Raw genomic sequence first — 21,308 nt, forward strand, 5'->3', positions numbered from 1 at the left:
AAACTACCAACCACAGTGAAGCTTCAGTGGGCACAACATCTTGTAACCGTTCCAGAAACAACGTTACAAAACTTTAGCGAGTTCATGTCATGTATGATAGAGTCCGTAAGCAAAGTTTATCAACCAGCCGTTTCACAATCGAAATCAAGAGGATTCATCAATACACATATTGATGAATCATACGAGACAATAAAAAAAGATGAAAATTATGTGAGAAAGCTATGTCCAATATGCAGTGAACAAAATCATCGCGTGACAGCTTGCAATAAATTCAAACAATGTAGTGTTGAGGATCGTTGGAAGCATATTCACCGTGCTAGACTGTGCCGTTGCTGTCTGAATTTTCATGGTAGAAGGGCTTGTAGAAGTCTCGTTCGTTGTGGCGTTAACGAGTGCCAATTTCGTCACCATCCTCTACTACACACAAACCCCGTTACCAAGGCAACTCAAGAAAGCTCTAATGTTTCAAACCTTACGTACCATCACTGCGGGCAATCAGTTCTCTTCCGGATTCTACCGGTCACTTTACATAGTAATTCTAAGTCAATTGATACCTTCGCGTTTTTGGATGAGGGTTCAACAACCACTCTTGTTGAAAAGGAATTGGTAGACCAACTCGATATTAGCGGCCCCATTTTACCCCTTTGTTTGAAGTGGACAGCCAATATGACACGCACGGAACATGCATCAGAAATGGTTACATTCCACGTATCGGGTCTTGATAATAAAAATAAGCACAGACTTGAAAATGCGCGTACCGTAGCTAACTTAAATTTAGCCCCACAAACTCTCCGGTTCGACGAACTACAACGCCGCTTTCCGCATTTGGTCGGATTGCCAGTTAAAAGCTATGAAAATGCACATCCTCGATTGCTTATAGGTTTACGAAACTTGTCATTAGCCATACCACAAAGTATGAAAGAAGGAAATGATGGACCACACGCCGTCAAAACTCGACTAGGCTGGTGCGTCTATGGAAGCCTCGGCAAGAACCGAGATTTCGAACATTTAAACTATCATGAATGTGACTGCAATTCGAACTATGCGTTAGATTCCATGCTGAAGGATTATTTCAATGCCGAAGATATGGGTGTGCAGACTACTAAGCCACCCGAATCTAAAGAAGATGCCAGAGCGAGAGCAATTCTGCAGCAGACTACTCAAAGGGTTGGCGGTCGATTTCAAACCGGCCTGATTTGGCGTTATGACGATATTGAAATGCCGGACAGCTTTCCGATGGCTCTTCGTCGGCTTGAATGCTTAGAAAAGCGAATGGAAAAGGACGCTATACTAAAAGAGTGTGTTCATCGACAGGTTAAAGAGTATCACGAAAAGGGGTATGCCCATCGCGCAACGGAATCTGAACTGATCAAGGCCGACCCGAGGCGTGTGTGGTATTTGCCTTTAGGAGCCGTAGCTAATCCTAAAAAGCCCGGAAAGATACGACTGGTGTGGGATGCTGCGGCTAAAGTGGAAGGAATATCCTTAAATTCTTCACTTATTGCGGGGCCCGACCTACTAACTCCACTACCTTACGTACTTTTCCGTTTTCGTCTATTCCCGGTTGCTATTTCTAGCGACATAAGAGAAATGTTTCACCAGATTGCTATTACACGCTCCGACAAAAACTCTCAACGATTCCTTTTCCGCGATAGTCCTAAAGACCCACCTCAAGTCCACATTATGGACGTTTTGACCTTTGGTGCAACATGCTCACCGACGAGTGCGCAATATGTTAAAAATGAAAACGCTATACGATTCCAACATCAGTACCCAAGAGCCGTCGAAGGTATTCTAAAAAGCCACTACGTGGATGACTATTTAGATAGTTTTTCTACAGTTGAGCAGGCGAAACGGATTGCCTGCGAAGTACGTGACATCCACTCCAAAGCAGGATTTGACCTCCATGCATGGGCTTCTAATAACCTCGCCGTCTTAAACCATCTAGGACAGCCGACCATACAAGAATCAAAAAATCTTACGCTTTCTGGGACCAACTGTTTTGAGCGAGTACTCGGTATGCACTGGATTCCGGACATCGATGTGCTGTCGTTTTCGATGTTGTTCAGCGAAGAAATTCAATTGTTACTTACCACGGGCGCGAGACCAACTAAACGACAAATGCTGAAGTGTGTAATGAGTCTCTTTGACCCCTTGGGACTTCTAGCTTCTTTTCTTGTTCATGGAAAGATTTTAATGCAGGAAGCTTGGCGAACAGGAATGAAATGGGATGATTGCGTCAGCGATAAGATTTTCGAACAATGGAAAAGGTGGACGGACTTATTTGAGCAGACAAGTCGTATCCAGATACCACGTTGCTACTTCGACCAGGCTAACGAAGATCTATACAAATCCCTTCAAGTCCATGTTTTCGTAGATGCAAGCGAAGTGGCATACTGTGCAGCAATTTACTTCAGAGTCATAGCGCCGAATGGAATTCCGCGGTCTGTGTTAGTAACCGCTAAAACTAAAGTAGCACCATTAAAATATCACTCAATACCACGGTTGGAATTGATGGCAGCGGTGTTAGGAGTTCGCTTACTAGACTTTATCGCTCAAGGACATGGTGTTAAACACGCTCAATCGTTCTACTGGACTGATTCTAAAACGGTTCTTGCTTGGATTCAGTCTGATCATAGAAGATATAAACCATTTGTAGCCTGTCGAATCGGCGAAATATTATCATCTTCCAGAGAGACCCAGTGGAAATGGGTACCAAGCAAGCTCAATGTTTCAGATGAAGCCACTAAATGGCATGGCAGGCCATTATTTGCTAGCTCCAGTCGATGGTTCTTGGGATCAAAGTTTCTGGAACTTCTCGAAAGCGAATGGCCTACTCTGGATACTCCTATACCCGCGACGGATGAAGAAATACGACCGTGTAACTTACATCAAATTGTAACAAAAGACATCTTTATCGACTTCATTCGATTTTCAAAACTCAATCGCCTAGTAAGAACCATTGCATTTGTCAAAAGATTCGCTACAAAAGACACACGAGCACGAAAACTTACAACAAAGTTAACGCTAACACATGAAGAACTCAAAGCTGCGGAAATAATCATATGGAAGCTAGTGCAAGCTGAATCCTACCCCGATGAAGTGTCGATTCTAATTCGTAATAGAGATCTCCAAACCCGCGAACGATCAATAATTCCCAAATCTAGCCCACTTTATAAATTAACAGCATTCGCGGATGAACACGGCCTTTTACGTATCGACAGCCGCATCTGTACTGCGAAGTGGATCGCAGCTGGCCTAAAATTCCCTATCATTCTTCCGACGAATCATACTGTAACACATCTTCTGGTGGACAGCTACCATCAAAAATTTCTTCACGGGAACGCGGAGACCGTCGTCAATGAAATCCGCCAACAGTTCTACATCTCCCGGCTTCGGGTTCTTGTCCGAAAGGTTTCACGGCGATGCAAGTGGTGCGCAATCTATAGAACTAAGGTTATCACACCTAGAATGGCTCCTCTACCTAATGCCAGATTGGCACCCTACACTCGACCCTTCAGTTATGTAGGTCTGGATTATTTCGGTCCCATGCTAGTAAAGGTCGGTCGCTCTAACGCAAAAAGATGGATTGCGTTATTCACGTGTCTTACTATACGCGCCGTTCATCTGGAGGTTGCCTACGATCTTTCAACCCAGTCTTGCATAAACAGCATTCGCCGATTCATTTGTCGACGGGGACAACCATTAGAAATTCATTCAGACAACGGTAGTAATTTCAAAGGAGCTAATAACATCTTGCAAAAGCAATTGGAAAATGCACTATTTGATTCAGCTGTCTCGTTCACCAATGCCCAAACTAAGTGGGTGTTTATCCCTCCATCGTCTCCACACATGGGAGGTTCATGGGAGAGGATGGTGCGTTCGGTTAAAACTGCATTAACAAGCTTACCCATGGCTCGAAAGTTTGATGATGAAGCTCTGCAAACCTTTGTGGTTGAAGCTGAAGCTATAGTGAACTCTCGTCCGCTAACGTACCTACCTCTTGACTCTGAAGAACAAGAAGCTTTAACACCAAACCATTTCATCCTGATGAGTTCAAACGGAATTAACCAACCACCCGTTGTAATCCCTGATCCTGTCAAAGTCGCGTTGGGTATGAGAAATCTTATTCAACAAAACCTAAACATTTTTTGGAAACGGTGGGTCCGTGAGTACTTACCCACATTGACGAGAAGAACCAAATGGTTTGAGGAAACAAAGCCCGTCGAGCCTGGTGATCTAGTAGTAATTATCGATGATTGCAAAAGAAATGGTTGGGTACGGGGACGTATTAAGGAGGTTCTGCCAAGCTCAGATGGTCGCGTAAGGAAGGTTATAGTTCAGACTTCAGCGGGATTACTTCGTCGATCGGTTTCTAACCTGGCAGTGCTTGATGTTTCAAAAAACGGTAATGCTGAGTTTGGTACTCATCTTTACGGGAAGGGGAATGTTGGCACCGATACCTCACGACTGGCAACTCTTCCGAAAATAATGGGAACGGATGCTGAGCTGAACCACCAAAGAGATTAACAGAAACCTGCTAATCACAGTGAGAAGAAAAGTATAGTGTCGATGTGCTCGCTCAGTTTAACGGAAATTTCAAATAAATTATTTACAAGTGTATTAAAAGATATTTATAGCAGGTAGTTAATATTAAGGCACATTTGAAATTGAATTATTAATATTTTGCAATTATATAGTGAATTCGGTGATTGTCACGTTGTTGACTGCTGATCAGTAATACTGAGTGAAGATACAAGTAAGAATGAATTGATTTAATATATGCTTGATACTTATTATGTGTCCATAACAGTACCAGCAACGTATTAGCGCAGGAAAGATAATCTCTATCTTATGAATTTGAACGGAACACTGTTATGTAGGTAATCTTAATATCCTCTATCAAACATAACCTAAAGTGATAAACTCATTGTAGCTTGAACCTGTATTAGTCGTAAATAAATTGAATTGTGATCAAATCTGCTATCAAGAACAGTGTTTGCCTATCTTGTTCCTGGGAACAATAGCGACCGAAAATGAATAATGAACCGCCAACATAGCCATTGCCGGCAAAATTGTTGAAAAATTTAAATTCAACGACGGAAACTGTTAAGACTACAAACTTTACTCACCTGCAAGATCTACCAAATTACACAATATAAGTCACAATATAAAATATTGTTTTCAAATCAAATACTGATGTGTTATCCACGTACTGAATTTTCTGCTATATTGTAACTTTATGTGACAATAACAAAGTACACCCGTTTATTGACAATTTGTATAGTCAACACAAATGAAATACATAGTCGGTTAAAAAACACTATAATGTGCTTACTACTTAAATTATGTTGATATGGACTACATGACTAGTGTTTTCAAACTTCATAATTGTCTTTTAAACCATGTTTCTATTTATGGAAACATTATTATACTGTGAACATGTTTACATGGTAGCAATAACTATTTCGCTTCTCATATTAATCAAGGCTCAAGAGGAATTTCATCTTACTAAAAATTGTGATTTTTACTATTTGTTCTTATGTTTGAGATGACTACCATTGTCAGGATGACCATGCCAGAAAAGTCATAAATACAAATAGTTTAGTCAAGTCGTAGTCTTTGTTGTCTAGTAATTTATACAATACAGATGGTGAATATTCATATATCATGATTGTTGCTACTATTTAAGCGTATAGTTGAAATGACAATGAAGAACAGGTTACGGTTACTATGGTTTTTTTCTCAGTGTAGGGTCAGAGTTTTTCTGGTCCAAAGGGGCGGATGACGTTAAGGTTTAAACCTACAATCAAAACAAAAAAAAGCACGCTATCGGTACCCGTTAATGCCTTACTTGGTATCTCTTCGCTATTGTGCTCTAGCGATACATAATGAAAGCGTAAAGCTTTTTTCGGGTTCACGCAGTTGATGCATCGGACCAATGCGGGTCGACAAAATCCACCGGGTTACTGGAATATAACATAATAGTATAAATTACGCTATATTTGGTTGAGTGTGTAGTGGCCGAATATTTTGCATCAGCAAAATTGAGAGAATCGTCAAGCAAACGGCAGTTTGAAATCCGAACTCGCTCCGATCGAAAGCTAGAAATTCATCTCGTGGAACTAAAATTTTCTTTCTCGTTCAGTGCGATAGATGTGCGTATGGTTGACTAGCAGATAGAAGTGAATAATTTCTGCAATCTGTGTTTTTCAGTGCGCCAGTGATTTATTAAATAGAAGGATCATTCAAAAGTGCAAACAGCAATTCTTCGCAGTGAAATAGTGCTTCAGCGTTGTTCTTTGATCCCGGAAGTGTGGAGTTGCAGAAAAATTTCTAGTTTTTTCTTTTTTTTTCTACACGGTGGAGCAGATCAAACCAGACCCGAACTAGCGGAGAAAATTTTGCTAAAGTAAGTCTGAACTAACACATACATCTTCCGGTCATTCTCTCGCACATACACCGTCCTGCATGTGCCTTCAAATGGTCAGGGTGGTACACACCTGTACTTAGTGATCGAATTTTCGTACTCGACTGAGAAGATACATTATTCATTTCTACTTAGTAAAAATTAAGACAAATTGGGTTGATCCTTTGTCTGAATAATTGTGATTGTTGTACTTCCAATAACTATTTGCATATGTTATCAACTTCCTTTTATTTACCAAAACGGATGATAATGTATGATTATATTAAATTTCATCATCTTTGTATAACTTATCTCCTGTATCATTATTCTATTCAATGCTTTGAACAACTCCATCAATAACAACATGTTTGTTCAATGCATACCAGTCTGCCAATCATATCAAATTTTCGAGAATGCCTGCTTTCGTTTCTCATAGCTCGAAGAGAGCGAAAGACCAACGGTGAGCAACAAAAAAGAGATCCGAATAGTGTTGTGGCATTTTCCAAAAAGGAATTTGACCTCTTTCGAAGAGTATGTTAACTTGCGTGTTGCAGTATTTCATTTTGACAATTGGCTTCTATTGAAATTACGGTAAACAATGCCTATTTTCATTTTGGTTATGATTGTACTTCTGCAATAACAAAAATCGATTAAAAGTATGTGCTATGTTGTTATCTATTGGTCGAACAGTATGCATCATGATTCATCCTCGGTATTTGCAAAGCCGTTTCACACCACTATAGCAAGAATTTTTGGGAGAGGAGTGCATAGGTTTGTTGAAAATGTGTACGTGCTGTTGCGCGAGACGAGCGATAGGAGCTGTCACCTAAACACAAGCAGTCATGTTTTTTCTGACTTGTGCACAAATGTAGACATTTGAATTAAAACGTGGGTTTGTACAAATATTATCTAGCATTAATTTATGTAATTATTTTTAGGTGACTAACAAACGATTGGTTGTAGTAATAATTGCCCATTCCAAAATTTCAAGTATTCAGTGAAGTTATTGGGTTTTCACAGGAAATTTAAGCAGAAGATCTAGAGTATGCATATTCAACAATACTAAAGATTAAATCTTGCTAGAAATTCTTCAAATTTTGTTCCCATTCAATTTATCCGAAATGTGATTATAGTTGTGATGATTTTCAAATACGATAAAAAAATTCCATGATTCATTTTCCATTCAGTTGTGCTAATTTAAAAAAAATGTGATCATATACTATATCATAAATTTGTATTGTACACGCAGAGAAAAATATTTTTTTTTTCCATAAATACGTTTATTTCTTAAGGCAGTTTACATAAGTTTTTCTTCGCCGTAGCATCACTTTTACATAATATTCTTATCCTAATTTAATTCTAACATAGTCACAACGTTTTGAATTTATTAAAACATATTCTCTTATAGCTTAAATATCATCTTAGGTAACTCGTCATTAATTATGAAATCTACTCGGAAATATTATTTGAACCAAACGATTAACTTCTATAAATTATAAAATAAGCTGTTATTTTCAGACATTTTGTTGATAATTTCATAAACTGTTTCGAGTTTGTTTGTATCATTACATAATTTTTATTCTAATTTAGCTATTGGTTGAACTCATGGACGCAGCTGGGATCAGAACTAAGTCTTAAAAGGGGCCTTTATTAAATTGAAACTCCAATTTTCTTTATGAAATGATAAATAAGTTTCATGTATGAAAGGTCACGACAAGCAAGAATGTCTCGAACTGGGATATTGGATAGTTTACCTTGGGTACGCAAAGAATTTATTAGTTGAGATCTGACATCACGATACTCCACGCATGTCCAAACGACATGATCAATATCCCGATAACCTTCTCCGCAAGCACAATGATTAGTCTCGGAGAGCCCAATTCGAAGGAGATGTGCATCTAACGTGTAGTGATTGGACATGAGTCTGGACATCACACGAATGAAATCCCTACTCACATCCAGTCCCCTGAACCATGCCTTTGTCGATATTTTCGGAATAATTGAGTGCATCCACCGACCCAGATCATCTTTATCCCAAGAAGCTTGCCAGCTGGCAAGTGTTCTTTGGCGAGACGAGCTATAGAATTCGTTGAAAGCAATTGGTCTCTCATAAATTTCACCCTCAATAGCACCACGTTTGGCTAAATTATCGGCTCTTTCATTGCCTGGAATGGAGCAATGAGCCGGGACCCAGACTATAGTGATTAGATAATTATTATTCAATATGTCGTTCAGACACTGTTTTATTTTACCCAAGAAAAACGGTTCGTTTTTGCCAGCAGCGATTGAGCGAATGGCTTCAATTGCACTCAGACTATCTGTGAAGAGGAAATAATGGTTTGGAGATAATGTGACGATTACACTCAAACTATAATGAACTGCTGCTAGCTCTGCTATATAAACAGATGCAGGTTCTTGAAGCCTAAATGAGGCCGAAACATTATTGTTGAACATACCAAACCCTGTCGCTTCTTCAATTCGCGATCCGTCCGTGTAAAACATTTTCTCAGAGTCAATATGCCTGAACTTACTTGAAAATATTTTTGGGATTTCCGTCGAGCGTAGATGATCCGGGATTCCACGCACTTCACGCTGCATGGATGTATCGAAAAATAAAGTTGAGTCAGGGGCACTTAGGATGCTGACACGGATAGGAATATATCTTGAAGGGTTGATTTCCTGTGACATATGGTTAAAATATACTGTCATAAATTTTGTTTGAGATCGAAGCTCGACTAGTCGTTCGAAATTATTAATTACCATGGGATTCAGCACCTCACATCTTATTAGCAGGCGTGATGAAAGCTCCCAAAATCGATCTTTTAATGGAAGAACTCCCGCCAGAACTTCAAGACTCATTGTATGTGTCGAGTGCATGCAGCCTAAGGCAATTCGCAAACAACGGTACTGAATTCGCTCAAGTTTGATAAAATGAGAGTTTGCAGCGGAACGAAAACAAACGCATCCATATTCCATCACTGAAAGTATCGTTGTTTGATACAATTTTATTAGATCTTGCGGATGAGAACCCCACCAAGATCCTGTTATTGTTCGAAGAAAGTTTACTCTTTGTTGGCATTTCGTTATCAGATACCTAATATGTCCTCCCCACGTGCATTTGGAATCGAACCACACCCCGAGGTATTTAAAAGTTAAAACCTGTTGGATCATTCTTCCCATCATATGGAGCTGAAGCTGCGCGGGATCATGCTTTCTTGAAAAGACGACTAACTCTGTTTTCTCCGCAGAGAATTCGATACCAAGATGAACAGCCCAAACGGACAAGTTATCTAAGGTATCTTGCAATGGTTTATGCAGATCAATAGCTTTGGGCCCAGTAACTGAAACCACGCCATCATCTGCCAATTGCCTTAGTGTACATGGGGTTACTAGACAGCTGTCAATGTCATTCACGTAAAAATTATAGAGGAGCGGACTGAGGCATGAGCCTTGCGGGAGACCCATGTAGCTAATTCTGAATGTTGCCAAATCGCCATGTGAAAAATACATGCACTTCTCTGACAAAAGGTTGTGCAAATAATTATTTATAACCGCTGGAAGTCCATGTTGGTGGAGCTTGTCTGAAAGAACATCAATGGAAACTGAATCAAATGCTCCTTTAATGTCTAAAAATACAGATGCCATTTGTTGCTTTTGAGCGAAGGCAATTTGGATGTCAGACGAAAGTAATGCAAGGCAATCATTCGTCCCTTTATTTCTACGGAAGCCAAACTGAGTATCTGACAACAAACCGTTCGTCTCGACCCAAGTGTCGAGACGTCGTAGAATAATTTTTTCGAACAATTTTCTGATGCAGGACAACATCGCAATGGGTCTATATGAGTTGTGATTGGAAGCTGGTTTCCCCGGCTTTTGAATGGCGATAACTTTCACTTGTCTCCAGTCAGGCGGAACAATATTTTGCTCAAGAAACTTGTTGAACAATTCCAACAAACGTCTTTTTGCGAGGTCGGGCAGATTCTTCACCAAGTTGAATTTAATTCTGTCCAACCCAGGGGCGTTATTGTTACAAGACAAGAGTGCTATAGAAAATTCCATCATTGAAAATGGGTTATTAATAAAACCATTATTTGGAGGAGATTCCCGTATAATGCTTTGCGTAGGAACAGAATCTGGGCAAACTTTCCTAGCAAAGTCAAATATCCATCGGTTCGAGTATTCATCACTCTCATTGCCCACGTTACGATTCCTCATTCGTCTGGCCGTATTCCAAAGAGTGCTCATTGAGGTTTCTCTTGACAAACCTTCGACAAAATGTCTCCAATAGCTACATTTTTTGGCTCGAAGTATGCTCTTGTACTTGGTTTCTAAAACCATAAGTTTTTCAAAATTCTGAGGAGTTCCTCCTCCCCGTTTTAGAAACGACTTGCAAGCATTTTGTTTTGCGAGTTTAGCCTCTGAGCACTCTTTGTCCCACCAGGGGTTGGGAGGCCTTCTGTTAGTCGTTGGCCCAGGAAAGCGTTTAGTTTGGGATTGTTCTGCTGCCTCCAGAATCGAACAAATGAGGAAGTCATATTCTTCAAGTGGAGGGAGCTCTTCCATTGAATTCAAAATACTAGAGATTCTACTTTGGTATTTAATCCAGTCGATATTTTTTGTCAAATCATATGGAATACTAGCTGAATTAGCAATACATTTGTTACAGCTAATTGAGATGATGATTGGTAAATGATCGCTACCGTGTAAATCAGGCAATATTTTCCAGGTGCAATCTAGTCGAATTGATGTTGAGCAAAGAGATAGATCTAATGCACTTGGGCGTGCAGGAGGTCTTGGGATCCGTGTCATGCTACCCATATTTAATACCGTCATGCTAAAATTGTCACAAATGTTTTGTATTAAAGATGATCTGCTATCATTGTAAACGGAACCCCACATCATTCCGTGCGAATTTAAATCCCCCAGAATCAATCGTGGAGCAGGAAGGGCTTCAACCATTTCATTAAGCTGTCGCTGTCCAACTTGTGCTTTTGGAGGAATATAAACCGAAGCTATGCAAATATCTTTGCCTTTAATGTTTATTTGGCAAGCAACAACTTCTATACTAGAAGTTGAAGGGATGTTTAATCTATAAAAGGAACAGCATTTCTTAATTCCCAAAAGCACTCCACCATACGGAGAGTCTCTATCGAGACGTATAATGTTAAAATCATTAAAATTTAAAGCTATGTTTGAAGTAAGCCATGTTTCGCATAAAGCAAATACATCACATTTTTGACTATGCAATAAAATTTTAAATGAATCAAGTTTTGGCATGATGCTTCGACAATTCCACTGCAGGACAGTGATTGTATCATTTGCGGCGGGTGATAAATTATCCATCAAAAGATACAAAACCTGAGACAATTGGCCATTGAGCTGATAACTGCTTCAAAAAATTTCTAGCTATTGGAAGGAATGCCATTATGAGGGTCTTTAAGGGTTCAGATATATTGAATGCTGAGAAAATCCATTCAACAATTTCCGAAAACTTCAGTAATCCTGTTGGTGGCTGTGAAATGGAGCCCACAGGATTATTACCTTTTTCTGTGCTAGATCCTGGATTGGTTTGTGAATTTGACAAACCAGGAGGCACAGTCTTTGGTTTTGACTTTTTTTGTTTAACACGGGGATCTTTTTTTGAAGATGAAACTTTAGGTGTCTTTTTTGGTAATTTGGAAGAAGACTTCTTTCTCTTAACTGACCCTTGGGTAGTGAAAAACGAATTACCTTCACTATTTCCGTCAGAGTCAGAGTCCTCTGTTTCCTCTAGATTTGAAAACCCGTTTTCGGTTTCCAAAGGGGGGACATCAATGACCGTTTTAAGCATTTCTGCATATGTGCGCTTAGACCGTGCTTTTAAAGAAAGCTTAATTTTGTCTTTGTGCACTTTAAATGCAGTGCATACTGAAATATCCTCATGAGGACTTTCCCCACAATAAATACATTTTTCAATTTCCTTGTTGCAATCATTATCTTTATGAGGTCCTTCACACTTAATACATTTTGGTTTATTGCTACAGTAAGTAGCTGTGTGTCCGAATTTTTTGCAGTTCGTACAATTCATTACATTTGGAACGAAAAGCCGAACAGGGAGGCGAATTTTATCGACATAGACATGGGACGGCAACGCAGATCCGGCAAATGTCACTCGAAACGAGTCTGATGGGCGATAAACTTTTTTTCCCTCTTCATAAACTACTGAGTACAGTTGTTTGCACTCCAGTATTTTCACACCCTCAAGCATAGAGTTCTTGAAACGACCAACACCATGCTTGAGTAAATCATCTACCGAAAGACTCGCTTCGGTAACAACACCGTCAATTTCGACATCTTTGGATGGTATGTAAACTTTATACTCTTTAATGAAATGTTCCGAAGAGACAATATCATTCGCGTGTTTCAAATTATTTACCACAACACGAATTTTATCGTTATTTACTTTTATGATCTCTTTGATCTCTTTGATTGAAGAGTATCGTGATGTCAAACCTTTAGAAAATTGGTAAATGTTTAATGGCTTTGATATACGTCTAAAAAAGACTATCCAAGGCCCAGAAGAGCTCTCCTGATATTTTTTCGTTCGTGGGGGTATAGGATTCATGCTAGGATTTACGTCCATGGATTCATCCATCACATTAAAATTTTTAATCAAACTTTAAAATAAAAAATGAAACCAACACTACACAGTACTCAATCAAAAGGAAAAGAAAAAACTTCTACCTTGAAATTGTTGTCTATCTCCGTTGCACTGCCGTGTAGATCCTCGTTGCTCTAGATGTTCTTGTTGGATGCTGATTGTTGGATGTGATGCTACTGCTACCTGACATCCAGCACCACTCGATTTCCGATTTACTTTTGTCTTCGCCAGCTGCAACCAGCGCAGGTCACCGGTGTATACCTGCGTGTTGTATGGCAGTGGAAAGACCGAGTTGTCTTGTCTCATTCTTCCTTGTGCTCCGCACCGATATGCTTCTGCACCGAAGTGCCTTCGCACCGGTGTGCTTTTGCACTCTCCTGCTTCTGTGTGCCTTTGCACTCTTCTTCTTCAATGTGCCTTTGCACTCTCCTGCTCAGCACTTGTGGCTGTATATTGTGGCCTGGGTAGAGCTTGGGAAACGCCCTTTGTTGTTTCCTTCACCAGCTTGGCCCAGCACTAGGGCTCTCTTATGCAGCACGATTTTACGTTTTAACGGCTGCTGCCAACAGGTCTCTACCTGTAGTTCAACCGTTGTCGTATTTAACGCGTGTAAACTAACCAGCGTTATTAAACTGTACGCTTCTATACACAACCTTCTCGGTTGAACGGCTATTACTGAATGAGAGAAAAATATTGTAAAAACGACCAAGTTTGGGTTTTACACGAATTTTTTTATTAGAATAATGACAGGTCTTTGCCTGTCAAACGACAACACAAAGAAAAAATAATCACATAAGAACATCGGGATTGATATTACAAATATTGCTACTGGAAACTACAAAACATGATGACTAATTTTTCTGAGTAGATTAGTTTGCTTCCATGAATATTTGGACAAAAATAACGAACATTTTACTTGCGCGTTCCTGTCAATTTTGTGTCAAACAATTTTACAGTAAATTCAATTTGAAAATTGAAATGGGAATATGAAAAATTTAAAAACGAATGTACAATTTTTGTGGAGTAGAATAGTTCTACAAGAGCTCAAACATGTTTCTTGAATGACAAAAACGAACAAATCTATTTCGGATCTCGAACTTTTCGATGTAGTGCACAGCAATCGTAATCGTAATTATCGCTACCGTAATATGTAGGAATGTATAATCAAAATTCACGTATGTCAATATACATTGAAATTGACATTAAATTTTTTATTTGTGTATTTCAAATCAAGACGAAATATTCGACAAAAGAGACGTATAACACCGAAAAAGCATCATTCTATAATTTATTTCGTGTAACAATACAAACAACAGTATGTCGTTTTAGTGTAACGTTAAAAAGATGTAATTCTTCAGAGGATTATTATCTATTATCTTCTATTGTTTTAATATTAGATATTCACGCTGAATGCAATGGATTGTGGTAACCGTATAGAAACATCATACACCGACAATAAAGCATTTGACCATAGTGACATTCCTTTGCTACTTTTCAAATTACAACAATTTATGTAGAATAATAATTTCCAAAATGGAAAAGGTCATATCTATTGGATCGCAGTAAAAAAATGAATTTCTAAATTCCTCCATGTCCCTTCAGATCCGCTAGTTTGCCATTCAGGGTTTTTTCTTTTTATTTTGTATTTGAATGTAATTCATATCCAAACATGTAACAAGTATGCAGCTGACATTGAAAAAGATGGATGGCTATTGTCACATACGTAACTGGAGGGTGTGAATACGAATAAAACATGCTTTTTTACACTTCCGAATATCGATAATTGTTCGTATTTGTTGATTGATTGTGTGAATTTTGTAATTTCTACTTGTAAATTCTAGAGCTGAATTCTGAACCTGAATAAAGAAACTGAATTTTGTTTCAAAACCTAGTTCCAGAATTCAAGTTCCAAATTTGGTTAAAGCATGTAGAACTCGAGATATTTACGTTGAGGTTTTACCCACTCTTGCACAAGACGAATTTTGAAAAGGTGCCTCTTAGTAAAGTAAGTCGTATTCATGAAAGCGATATGAAAATAATAAATGTTATTGATGTAGAAATATTTCAGATCAAAATTATTCTATTTTACATATTGTGCAGTAATAGTAAATTCAACTCAATATAGTTCGGTAGAAAAATCGAAATGTTAAACTGAAAACAAACGGAAATCGTCTATGCAAAATACAGTAACATCTCGTTCTCATGTGCACTTCGTGAACTGCACAACCGGTCAAATTGAAGGAATTAACTGCATCCCCATCCGCATTCAATTCAAATAATTAGCGATTTTATCCACAGCACAATATGCACAAATTCATCCTCTTTCCATATCGCATTTCCGTAGCCAATACGTGGCGCTCCTTTGCCTTGTGCACGGAAATTGTGTATATTTACACACATCTTATCATCTTATAAACATTCAACTTGAAATTTCAAGTATCTCTTGTGGCTGTGTTAGTGCCTTTTCCGTGCACATGAGTTACTGCACAGATTCAAGAAGAGTAGGAATTACACAGCTCTGTTCTGAGATTTATTGTTCTCTCAGTCACTTTGGCTCTGTGAGAACTAGTATGCACACCTTCAGGAGAAGCTTCCAGAGCTTCCAGGTTCACAACTTTTCAATATGCTGCAAAGATTAATGCTGCAAAGACAAATAGCGCCTAACAGTCTTCAAATTGGTAGAGAAAACACAGCGAAAATAATATTTCCGGTTGAGCGTTTGAAAGTAATGAGTCCTTTTTTTGCTTGGAAATTCTTGTTTCCGATCTGCAATGGTGAATTACAGGGCGAAGAGTGTTGAAAATTTTAAACAATTATACAGAGTGACGATTGCAAAACTCGGAAAACTATTTCGAAACTGGGCTCAAAACAATTTCAATCAATAGCCCTTGTCAGTTGACGGCCATCCGAAACGGTTTTGGCTTTTCCAATCCCCGGCTTCCGGTTCCGGAGCACCGGAAATAAAGATCACAAACTCAAAAATGAAACTCATTTCGTTTAGCGATGGCTTAACTCATTTTTAAAATTTCAAACCATCATATGATACACTAGGATTTATTAGATGTTTCGGTCATAATTTCCAAGCCCCATATATCGTTAAATCGTTATCACGTATGTCAAACCTATTTTTAAATTTTATAAAATAGTATAGAATACTAACACCATAACAAATGAGGAAAGCATTCAGTCAGTCAGTCAGTCCAAACACAATTTGTTTTTACGCAGTTCTTAGTCTAAACTGAAGCTCATTTCCACTTCCGTCATATAAAGCTCATCGCTTGCTTATGAGCTGAGCTGAGCTGAAGTAGACTACCCGTAGTTGCACTTCGTGATTGACCGAATGAGTGAAAATGCACAATGAATCAACAAAATGATGCTTGGCAGAGGCGAATCATTCTCACTGTGCATACCCACTGATTTAAAACTTTACATAAAATGATCAATAACGACGCCGGCCACGACCAAAGGCTGTGCTACTGAGGAAGGGAAGGAATGTTAGTCCGATACTCATTGTTTCTAGAGACCGCGGGTACCACTGCATCTCCACGAGCATCATGGAATAGGAGATTTGTTAGTAGAAAGGGAAAGAGATCTGGATATGTTTTGGTAAACAATATGATCTCAACAAAACCTAATTTTCGATACTCAGGAGAAATATAATAAGTAAGAAAAATATAAAATATTAGCAAGGAACGATCTCACCAATATCCCTTTTCTCCTGCTCGCTCTGCTGTCAGCAACGCGAGATGAAACCCTAGACCAAAGACATCATATTAACAAGATATCCAGCTCTCACATTTCTCGAACAAATCTTTGGCAACATCCTTTTTTGCGAGCATGGCGCCCTCAGGCAAGTCCGCATCGAATCTCGTACATAGAAGTAGGGGAGAGAAATGTCAAATTCGTACGCGCCAAAATAGCAGCACTGCGCACCCATACAATTGACATGACATGTTGAATGAGATGTCGTGCGATGGCGTTGCTGAACTGAAGATTGATTTCGTTCCAAGTTGACAGGGTCTGCCTAGACCTTCAGTCTGAATGACACGACTTGAAAACTTTCACACATTCAACAAAAACACCGACAATGACATGCAGACGGCGCTTCGATCGGTTAACAGGTTAACATCGTTGAATTTTAAGGCGGTAAATTCTCAGTTTCCGCGGCTTGAGCATCTTTAGTTTTGCGGATCAGTGTCATTCAATAAATAGCACTCTCACTACTAAACACACACTTATCACACCTGCACCTATTTCAACCAAGTTTTTAACTACACGTATCAAACAACACATTGAAATTATACTTTTTCGAGAGCAGCACCAGGACACCGCATCGCATCCAAGAATTATCAATGCTTTAATTGGCAAATTCTCGCAAAGCTGATTTACCGGTAGCGACACCTGCCAATGAAAAATGGAACCAAGAAAAGGAGGATTCTTTCGGAAATTTTCATATCGGCAGTAGTGATTTGCAACATTTTTATCGTTTATTCAAGAGTACAAATAGATATTAGCAATAAAAGTACACTCGGAGTAGAAGAAAATCGATTTCAAAGTGATTACTACTACTTTTTTTTAGTGTAAACTACGTTTAAACATGGAAAATCTTCAGAAATGTGTGAAATTGGGTAAGGTTAGGTTTTTTCGGATCAACTTTTTTTTTTAAAAGAGAAACCAGTATAACGTTGATTTCTCGAGTACTAGATCGAGTACTATTTATATCGAATACATTATTTGTTATTTCCAGACATTTGAAAAATGGTATCAAACCAAGCTTAATGCTCCATTCTGAATAAACGGTAGATTTCGCACAATGAACTAAGATCAACATTACCGCCTCAGAGTAAAAACTTTTTCTGCAACTTCTACTATGATTTTTCAAATGAATTTGCCCGTTTTCATAAGAAATCGTTGAAAAGGTGGAGTAATTAGAAATTTTCCGACCGATTTGACAGCTCTTGCTGAAAGTATCATCTCTGAACAAGCAGCGCCTCTACATTTCAGTTTTGCGACAATATGCCAATCAATGTCCGACAAGTATAATCACGACGTTTATTACGCTTATATTCAGCAAAATTGTTTTCACAAATGAAATTGTACTAATTGTATGTTCTTAATAAGCAATCGTAACGTATTCCAGTAATTATTTTAGAACTAATGCAAATATTGTTAATATCAGCCGCCTTCTTGATCACTTTCCTCACCTCCGCAGAGTTGGCCTCAAACTGCATCTCACTAACAAGTGTTATTCGCGTCCTCATGAAGTTCCACTTGGAAATGGTCCAATATTTTCCTATTGGACAAAGTTCTAGTGTGTTGGGAGAGTTCATGTCCTTGGGAACCATTTGGACGATGTTCGCAGTACATCACTTATTTCCCTAATGGTAAGATGCCGAAACCAACCAACACAGAACAGCAGGGGAAAACATACGTTTTTTTTCCCGAATATAAATTTCCTGGTTGATGGTCTCGGTCGCGATGTAAATATCGCTCTTTGAACCACACCAACGGATGGTCTTGCACTCGAAGTATTTCTTTGTGAAATTCGACAGCATGTGTATGAAAATTGTTGCCGCCTTTCCTGCCCATGACGATGTTTAAAAACTGTCTTGATGTACGTTTCATCGTCCTGTACTACTGTAGTCACTAATCTTCATTTGTTTGACGAATAAATAGATTACACTCTATACAGGCACTCTAGAAAGTTTAAAATTATGCTGACCAGAACAGTACCAAACCAATTTCGATAAAAACTGTGTAGTGATGATGATTAGTAGTGTCAAGAAAGTGTACAACAGGCAACTGCTCTCATTCGCAGGTATGATGTATAAAACAATTTCGATTGACAGTTTCAATTTGTATTTAGATCTTATAGTAACTGTCATAAGTTCATCATAAGGAATTCAAATTTGTACCGGCAATCAAAAATAATCTAGTGCATTGAATTCTTCCGGAATTCTAGTTGATTTTATCTCAAGAATTTCTCTTCCTCCTAAATGTTGAGAACAAGCATATGGCTTACAAAATATAGTAATGTGGGTGGGGTTTAACATAACGTTAAAAACAACTCCATTGTTTCTGAATATTTTCAAAGCTGTTCTTCACACTTAAATTGGATTACCGATCTCAGCTGTTCAAACAACGGTAGCTGATTTCTCAGTAGAAATCACATTTCATCACAGCGGTACTGCTGTCAACAAATGTTTATTTGTGCTGATATATCAGTAGAATGAGAATGTTCTGTAGTTCGGTTGTTCTAAACTCGTTCGGTTGTTCTAAACTCACTCGATCATTTGAGCAAGCTAAATTCCGGCATATATGGAAATAATCCTACATTTGCCCAATATTTAAATATGGTGATCGTCGTAATGTTGTAAACTATCGTGGCATAACTAATCTTTCCGCTTCATCGAAACTTTTCGAGATTATTGTGAGTAGTGCTATATTAGATCGAGCAAGGAATTATATATCATTCGATCAATATGAATTCATGCCAGGAAGATCAGTTGAAACAAATCTGCTAACATTTACTTCAAAGTGTATTGCCCGCATGGAAGCTAAAGCTCAGATGGATGTCGTTTACACGGATCCAAAAGCTGCTTTCGACAAAATCGACCACACAATACTTCTCAGCAAATTATCTCGTCTCGGATTAACCGCCCATCTTGTGTCCTGGTTGAGCTCATATCTCTTCGGGAGAGTTTTACGAGTAAAATTGAGCAACAGTTCATCATTACTTTTCTCTAATAACTCAGGAGTTCCTCAAGGCAGTAATTTAGGACCTTTGCTTTTCGTGTTATATTTCAAAGATGTCTCATTTGCTTTGGGACGTGGTTGCAAACTGACTTATGCAGACGACCTGAAATTGTACCTCGTTATTCGCACTGTGGAGGATTGTTAGCGGTTACAAAATGCACTTGAATCGTTCGTAGATGGGTGTAGTCAAAACAAACTAATGGTGAACCAACTCACAAATTTTCGCAGAAAATTCTACGTTCTACAATTTTATGACTTGACTGATACATATTTATTAGGACCATTTTATTGTCAGATGAATTTCATAATTATAAATAAATAAATAAATAAATTATCAACCTCAACCTCTGAGGCCTGTTAAATTTGACTATCACATCGATGACTCAGTTTTGACTAAAGTTACCCAGGTTTGCGATTTGGAAATACTGCTAGATGGAAAATTATCATTTGATTTACAACGATCACAGATCATCTCAAAAGCATCACGTCAATTGGGCTTTATCAGTAAAATAGCTAAGGATTTTAGAGATCCTCACTGTTTGAAAGCTTTGTATTGTTCACTTGTCCGGCCTATTCTAGAGAATGTTTCAGTAGTTTGGATTCCTTATCAACTTTCGTGGAGCAAAAATGCAACAATCATTATTATTTGCAAAACTGATCAATGGGGAAATTGATGCTCCTGAATTACGCTCTGAAGTAAATTTTCGGATACCGAATAGGACACTGCGGAATACAACACTGCTTCAGCAGAGATTTCACAGGACTCGTTTTGGCTTTAATGAAATGATTACTGCTTTCATTCGAACTTTCACCGCTGTTGATTATCTTTTCGAGTTTGGTGAATCATCTAGTCATTTCGCGAAAAAACTGAAACGATCCACTGTGATTTGAATTTTTAAGATATTATTTTATTAGTGGCATTTGTGATACTAGCTTTAAGTTACATTGTTTTTTTTATTTATATTAATGACACTTTACCATCTTTGTGGCGTTCGTGTCAGTTAAGTTACATTGTGTTTTATAACTTTCGTTTATGTTCTTGAAAAGATAGTGATTTTTGCGCCCGTTTGATAATGACAAACTCAAATGGGTTTTTCCCACTCTAATTGTCAATTTAGATCTTGTATCCGATGGACACAATAATAGTAAATAAATAAATAAATAATGAACGACGAATAAAGTTTAGTGTGTTGCGAACCATTTTAAGTAGAATTGTCTATGCAATGTCTTTCCTTGTATGTAACCTTACAGAAGACAGACAATATGTCTGTTGACAACCTTAAAAGCATATTCAACAATTTAGGTTTTGGAAACAATAAAGTTTCATAAGCTTGCGAGAAGAATGGTTACCATATTTACAAATTATTTATTGAATCATCTTCCAAATCTCCTTCGTTATATTTGCTCTGTAAATGTAGAATGAGCGATTTATTTTTCAAAGTACTACTGTATTCAATTGAGAAATATTATCCTCTACAGATACCACACATTTTTATCGCAACA

The 21,308-nt window shown here is 38.3% G+C and overlaps 1 protein-coding gene and 1 long non-coding RNA gene across 9 annotated transcripts in view; both read left to right on the forward strand.

The window, feature by feature from the left end:
• The first annotated feature begins 4,511 nt into the window (after positions 1-4,511).
• LOC131436177 (uncharacterized) lies at positions 4,512-4,931 on the forward strand. The gene is made up of 3 exons (XR_009230589.1): positions 4,512-4,643; positions 4,701-4,759; positions 4,814-4,931. It is a non-coding gene; the product is annotated as an uncharacterized LOC131436177 (long non-coding RNA).
• A 1,120-nt stretch (positions 4,932-6,051) lies between these two features.
• The window catches only part of LOC131439418 (microtubule-associated protein RP/EB family member 1), a 44,593-nt gene continuing 29,336 nt past the window's right edge, over positions 6,052-21,308 (forward strand). For 3 of the 8 annotated variants that reach the window (XM_058610405.1, XM_058610399.1, XM_058610404.1), the window contains exon 1: positions 6,068-6,412. The gene's annotated coding sequence lies outside the window, so the exon portion shown is untranslated. Of the gene's footprint in view, positions 6,413-21,308 lie in introns of all 8 variants that reach the window. The other 5 variants (XM_058610406.1, XM_058610403.1, XM_058610401.1 and 2 more) reach the window with 4 other exon arrangements.

The sequence above is a fragment of the Malaya genurostris genome, chromosome 3, assembly GCF_030247185.1.
Source record: "Malaya genurostris strain Urasoe2022 chromosome 3, Malgen_1.1, whole genome shotgun sequence".
NCBI lineage: Eukaryota > Metazoa > Arthropoda > Insecta > Diptera > Culicidae > Malaya > Malaya genurostris.